Below are 7,889 nucleotides of genomic sequence, written 5' to 3' on the forward strand. Positions count from 1 at the left end.
ATTTAGGTGTTTCATATATTGTGTTAGCTAGCTATAATTAATAGAGAGAATTGTCCTCTCATATGTCCGTGCTTGGTCGACGCTACATACTATACATACGTATAGAGAGGACTAGACACGCTGGCTAGCTAGTAAGCAAACGAAGGAAACAGAAGATCGTCATGAACATATATGCATACAGAGAGAAGTGATATCGACCACCTCTCCTTCTCCGAGAGATTGGTCGAACAACAAGTTCTCGTATATCTATCTGACACTACCGGCTACATATATACAATAATTATCTCTTACAAATATAATCATACGGACTCAGGGTCCACATAGAATTCTCCGTCTTCAGGGATCACGTGGTCAAGAAAGAATGCCGCCAATTCCTCTTGAATTGCTCGCATGCGAGCTGGTGCTAGGAGTTCATCCCGCTTCCGAAACATCTAATTTGAAGAAGGGGGTCAATACATATATATATATATATATATATATATATATATATATATATATATATATATATATAAATGAATGAAACTCAACACAAATGATGGTAATAAAATAAAATTGTGAATGTTTTTATTTACGTACTTCATATTGTTCGTTAGAGTACCCGCCCCGCTCACAGGTCGTGTGGCGGATGGACTCGCAGATGTAGTATCCACAGAAATCATTTCCTTGTTCCTGCCACAACCACTTTACAAGAAATAGAGGTCAATCAAACTGATAAGCAAGAATGCTAAATGGTATTGATGAAACTAGCGCTTGAATCACTAGGAGATTCGCGGAACATGCTACTATAGTACTTACTTTCGGGTGTCTAAATTCCAGCTCCTTCGGCAGTCCCGGAACTATTTTGGTGAATTTTCTCCAAACCCTGCCGGACAAATAAAACAATTATTTGATATCAGAAAATGAACAAAGTTGCTGATATGGTGGATAATGATCGATTTAACTTACTTCTGGAGTATTTGAGTCATGTCTGCATAGTCCTGGGGATCTTTTCGTTTTGAGTCTAAGACGGTTACTAGTCCCTGCTCAAGCTTAATCTCTAGGAGAATATAGTGGAAACTGCACACACATGCATAACTCATGAATTACATTACTATAACCTTGACTAATATATAAGGGAAACCGAATACGCACAAGACAGTAACACTCACCTGAAGTTGTAAGGAAAGAGTATTATATCTTTGTTTTGATTTATTACGAACGATCGTAGCAAGTTGGCCTCGGTAGCTGCGGCATGAATTTTAACCTGAGTTGCATCTATGAGATATGTGTTAATGAACCCAATATCACCGACTTGTCTTTTCTTCAATTCGGCGATCTTCAATCTGCATAATATAGTGAGGATGATTACAAATACATGCAATGAAAGAGCTAAGCTATATAGAGAAACTTAATGACAGAAGTAGTACTACTTACAGACAGTAGCAGGCGACCGTTGTTTTATTGAGGGCCAATTGATTGAAAAACTGATAGAACTCCTCAAATGGAACAGGCAACACATCAATTCCAACGAGGTCATTCTCCTTTTTAACTTTCACATACAAAGTACTCCTCCCCCCAGAGTCTCTGCAGATTTTCAAGTACCAATCATGCAATCTTCGCATCATCGTTGATAGAGATCTTTCATCTTTGACGAGAGGCTTCCCGTACTCGTATCTTTGTATCTGCACGTCTATGGGTTCATAATGTACTTCGTCGGGCAGGTAATCTGCAAGATTGCTATAACCGGGCACCATCCTCGGATCATTAGCGACGTTGTGGCTAGGCACCTTGAGCGGGGGGCACGATTGCTTCGCTTGTTCGCCGAGCTGGGCAATTTGTTTCCCAGCTCGTCGTTCTTTCAGCCTTTGATCACTGACAGTACTTCCCGACCGCTCCGCTTCGACAAATTCCTTTCCAATAATGTGGTCATAGTTTCCTTTCGGCGGATTAGACTTCAGTGGTTTTGTCAGGGCAGCCAGAGTGCGCTTCACTTTCACCCGATCTACCTTCTCCTCCGGAGGTGGATGTTTCTTTGCTTTCACCCCTTCAAAGAAGTTCCTCACTTCTTCTCGCGCGATCTCGACGTTCTCCTCCAGGGTCCTCTCATATGGTAACTTCTCTGGAGTCTTCAGAGAAGGACCGAATCTATATGTCCTCCCGCCTCTGGTTGTACTGCTAGACACCGACCGAGCAGACGGAGCGGTTGTACACATTCTTCCTGCATTTGTCCAGGTATATACTTTCAATGTCATCTAAACAGTGCGTGCATGTGTGGTATCCTTTGTTTGTCAGTCTTGAAAGGTTACTGAGAGCGGACCAATCGTTGATGGTCACGAACAGCAACGCCTTAAGGTTAAATTCCTCATGTCTGTGCTCATCCCGCGTACGTACACCGTTTCCATTCCACAACTGTAAAAGTTCTTCAACTAATGGCCTTAGGTACACATCAATTTCATTTCCGGGTTGCTTAGGGCCTTGGATGAGAACTGGCATCATAATGAACTTCCGCTTCATGCACATCCAAGGAGGAAGGTTATACATACATAGAGTCACGGGCCAGGTGCTGTGATTGCTGCTCTGCTCCCCAAAAGGATTAATGCCATCCGCGCTTAAAGCAAACCATACATTCCTTGGGTCCTTTGCAAACTCATCCCGGTACTTTCTCTCGATTTTTCTCCTCTGCGACCCGTCAGCGGGTGCTCTCAACTTCCCATCTTTCTTTCGGTTCTCACTGTGCCATCGCATCAACTTGGCATGCTCTTCGTTTCTGAACAGACGTTTCAACCGTGGTATTATAGGAGCACACCACATCACCTTCGCAGGAACCCTCTTCCTGAGGGGCTCGCCGTCAACATCACCAGGGTCATCTCGTCTGATCTTATACCGCAACGCACCGCATACCGGGCATGCGTTCAGATCCTTGTATGCACCGCGGTAGAGGATGCAGTCATTAGGGCATGCATGTATCTTCTCCAACTCCAATCCTAGAGGGCATACGACCTTCTTTGCTGCGTATGTACTGTCGGGCAATTCGTTATCCTTTGGAAGCTTCTTCTTCAATATTTTCAGTAGCTTCTGAAATCCTTTGTCAGCCACAGCATTCTCTGCCTTCCACTGCAGCAATTTCAGTACGGTACCGAGATTTGTGTTGCCATCTTCGCAATTGGGGTATAACCCTTTTTGTGATCCTCTAACATGCGATCGAACTTCAGCTACTCCTTTTGACTACTGCATTGCATCCTTGCATCGACAATGACCCGGCGGAGATCATCATCATCGGGCACATCGTCTGGTTCCTCTTGATCTTCAGTAGCTTCACCCGTGGCAGCATCATTGGGCACATCGTCTGGTTCCTCTTGATCTTCACCAGCTCCCCCCGTTGCGGCATCACCGTAATCAGGGGGCACATAGTTGTCATCGTACTCTTCTTCTTCGCCGTCTTCCATCATAACCCCTATTTCTCCGTGCCTCGTCCAAACATTATAGTGTGGCATGAAACCCTTGTAAAGCAGGTGGGAGTGAAGGATTTTCCGGTTAGAGTAAGACCTCGTATTCCCACGTTCAGTGCATGGACAACACATAAAACCATTCTGCTTGTTTGTCTCAGCCGCATCGAGAAACTGATGCACGCCCTTAATGTACTCGCGGGTGTGTCTGTCACCATACATCCATTGCCGGTTCATCTGCGTGCATTATATATAATTAAGTGTCCAAATTAATAGAAGTTCATCATCACATTAAAACCAAAGTGCATACATAGTTCTCATCTAACAACATATAGCTCTCCATAGCATCTAATTAATTAAACCATACATTGAAACTATGTAAAACATTTCAATGCGAAAAAAATGCGATCATAATCGCAACCAAGGTAACAATTGATCCAACGGCATAATGATACCAAGCCTCGGTATGAATGACATATTTTCTAATCTTTCTAATCTTCAAGCGCATTGCATCCATCTTGATCTTGTGATCATCGACGACATCCGCAACATGCAACTCCAATATCATCTTCTCCTCAATTTTTTTTATTTTTTCCTTCAACAAATTGTTTTCTTCTTCAACTAAATTTAACCTCTCGACAATAGGGTCGGTTGGCATTTCCGATTCACATACATCCTAGATAAATAAAATCTATGTCACGTTGGTCGGCATAATTTTCATAAACAATAAATGAATCAATAGTTATAAAGATAATATACATACCAAATCCGAATCATAGACAGGACGAGGGCCGACGGGGGCGGATACCAAAACCATCGCACTATATAAGATGCAATAATAAATGTAAGAAAATGATACAAGTATCTATCTAAACATACAAGTAAGAATATTTTTCCTTTCAGGAAGAAGATAAGAACAAGAGGCTCACCACGGTGGTGTCGGTGATGAGATCGGCGCGGGTGATCGACGGCGGTGAAGGCGGGGACGGGGCGTGACGGACCGCTAAATCTAGACAAATCTCGAGGAAAATGGAGCTTGGAGGTCGAGCTTCGAGAGGAGAAAGCTTAAGTAGTGTGGCTCGGGCATTCCATCGAACACCTCATGTGCATAGGAGGTGAGCTAGAGCACCACAAAGCCCTCTCCCCCTCGGCCAGAAAAAACAGAGCACTGTGCTCTGCTCTTGCGCGAGGGGGTATATATAGGCACCTCATTGGTCCTGGTTGATGACATGAACCGGGACTAAAGGGAAGCCTTTGGTCCCGGTTCAAGCCACCAACCGGGACCAATGGTGGTGGGCCAGGAGCGAGGCCCATTGGCCCCGGTTCGTCCCACCAACCGGGACCAAAAGGTCCAGACGAACCGGGACCAATGGCCCACGTGGCCCGGCCGGCCCCCTGGGCTCACGAACCGGGACCAATGCCCACATTGGTCCCGGTTCTAGACTGAACCGGGACTAATGGGCTGAGCCGGCCTGGACCATAGCCCTGTTTTCTACTAGTTCAGCCTGGCCGGCTGGTGTTTATATATACACGCAGCCACCGTACGCATGTCGTAATCGGAATCAAACTCAGCAATGTAACTAGTTTGTCCCATAGGCATGTCTTAATCTTAGCCAGATCCGGCGATCGGGAAAGGATGTGTCGTGGTGGGGAGGAGCACGGGCTTCTGCTCTGCCGTCCAGATTGGGGGCGTGCTTGGAAAGATGGCGTCGTCTCCGTTGTAGAGGGCTGGCTGTTGTAGGGGACGGTGGAAGACGGCAGCTCCTCCTCCTCATCTGGTCGTCCGCTGGGTTGGGAAGGAGAAGGGGATGGAAGGTGCTGCGGTGCCGGGGGGTCGGGGAGGAAGAGGGGTGGCGTCGCGCGGTGGCGTGATAGGGGTGCGCCACGCTAGAGGTGGAAGATGGGATTGTATCATGGGTCGTGTGGTTGAGTGAGTTTTTTTTCTTTTCTGTTGCTCGTACATTTTGGGTTGATTTTCATCTGGACTGCGGCTTAGTTCCCATAAAAGCCAGGGTTGTTTCAGAATTAAGGTTATCTCTAATGTTCTCCATTATGCTCAGCACCATATTTTCCAACTGATAAATAGCAGCAATAATTTAAAGAGAAGAATATCATATAAAGTAATACTCCATGCTACCTCTTGAGCACTGCGTTGGTTTTCCCTTGAAGAGGAAAGGGTGATGCAATAAAGTAGCGTAAGTATCTCCCTCAGTTTTTGAGAACCAAGATATCAATCAAGTAGGAGGTCACACTCAAGTCCCTGGCACCTACACAAATAAATAAGAACCTCGCAACCAACGCGATAAAGGGGTTGCCAATCCCTTCACGGTCACTTACGAGAGTGAGATCTGATAGAGGTGATAAGATAATATTTTTGGTATTTTTATGATAAAGGGTAAAAGTAAATAAAGCAAGTAAATAGTAATGGAAATAACGTGAGATTAATATGATGGAAATAGACCCGGGGGCCATAGGTTTCACTAGTGGCTTCTCTCAAGATAGCATAAGTATTACGGTGGGTGAACAAATTACTATTGAGCAATTGATAGAATTGAGCATAGTTATGAGAATATCTAGGTATGATCATGTATATAGGCATCACGTCCGTGACAAATAGACTGAAACGATTCTGCATCTACTGCTATTACTCCACACATCGACCGCTATCCGGCATGCATCTAGAGTATTAAGTTCATAAGAACAGAGTAACGCTTTAAGCAAGATGACATGATGTAGAGGGATAAACCCATGCAATATGATATAAACCCCATCTTTTTATCCTCGATGGCAACAATACAATACGTGCCTTGCTGCCCCTACTGTCACTGGGAAAGGACACCGCAAGATTGAACCCAAAGCTAAGCACTTCTCCCATTGCAAGCAAGATCAATCTAGTAGGCCAAACCAAACTGATAATTCGAAGAGACCTGCAAAGATAACCAATCATACATAAAAGAATTCAGAGAAGATTCAAATATTGTTCATAGATAATCTTGATCATAAACCCATAATTCATCGGATCTCGACAAACACACCGCAAAAGAAGATTACATCGAATAGATCTCCAAGAGAATCGAGGAGAACTTTGTACTGATATCCAAAGAGAGAGAAGAAGCCATCTAGCGAATAACTATGGACCCGAAGGTCTGAGGTAAACTACTCACACATCATCGGAGAGGCTATGGTGTTGATGTAGAAGCCCTCCGTGGTCAATGCTCCCTCCGGCAGGATGCCGGAAAAGGTCCCAAGATGGGATCTCACGGGTACAGAGGGTTGCGGCGGTGAAATTAGGTTTTCGTGGTGGCTTCTGATGGTTTGGGGGTACGTAGGTATATATAGGAGGAAGAAGTAGGTCGGTGGAGCCACGAGGGGCCCACGAGGGTGGAGGGCGCGCCTGGGGGGGGGGGGTAGGCGAGCCCATACCTCGTGGCCTCCTCGTCTGTTGCTTGACGTCCACTCCAAGTCCTCTGGATCACGTTTGTTCCAAAAATCACGTTCCCGAAGGTTTCATTCCGTTTGGACTCCCTTTGATATTCTTTTTCTGCGAAACACTAAAATAGGCAAAAAAAATAGCAATTTGGGCTGGGCCTCCAGTTAATAGGTTAGTCCCCAAAATAATATAAAAGTGTATAAATAAGCCCATTAAACATCCAAAACAGAATATACAATAGCATGGAACAATAAAAAATTATAGATACGTTGGAGACGTATCAAGCATCCCCAAGCTTAATTCCTGCTCGTCCTCGAGTAGTTAAATGATAAAAAAGAATTTTTGATGTGGAATGCTTCTTAGCATAATTCTCAATATAAATCTTTTTATCATCGTATGAATATTTAGATCCGAAAGATTCAAGATAAAAGTTTAATGTTGACATAAAAACAATAATACTTCAAACATGCTAACCAAGCAATTATGTCTTATCAAAATAACATAGCCAAAGAAAGCTTATCCCTACAAAATCATATAGTTAGTCTATGTTTCAATATTGTCACACAAACGTTCTCATCATGCAAAACCCCGATGACAAGCCGAGCAATTGGTTCATACTTTTAACGCGCTTTAGCCTTTTCAACTCTTACGCAATACATGAGCGCAAGCCATGGATATAGCACTATGGGTGGAGTAAAGTATAATGATGGGGGTTATGAGAGAAGACAAAAAAGGTAGAAAGTCTCACGTTGACGCGGCTAATCAATAGGCTATGGAGATGCCCATCAATTGAGGTCAATGAGAGGAGTAGGGATTGCCATGCGACAGATGCACTAGAGCTATAAATATATGAAAGCTCAACAAAAGAAACTAAGTGGGTGTGCATCCAACTTGCTTGCTCACGAAGACCTAGGGCATTTTGAGGAAGCACATCATTGGAATATACAAGCCAAGTTCAATAATGAAAAATTCCCACTAGTATATGAAAGTGACAACATAGGAGACTCTATCATGAAGATCACAGTGCTATTTTG

The sequence above is a fragment of the Triticum dicoccoides genome, chromosome 3A (genome assembly GCF_002162155.2).
Source record: "Triticum dicoccoides isolate Atlit2015 ecotype Zavitan chromosome 3A, WEW_v2.0, whole genome shotgun sequence".
NCBI classification, from domain to species: Eukaryota; Viridiplantae; Streptophyta; class Magnoliopsida; order Poales; family Poaceae; genus Triticum; species Triticum dicoccoides.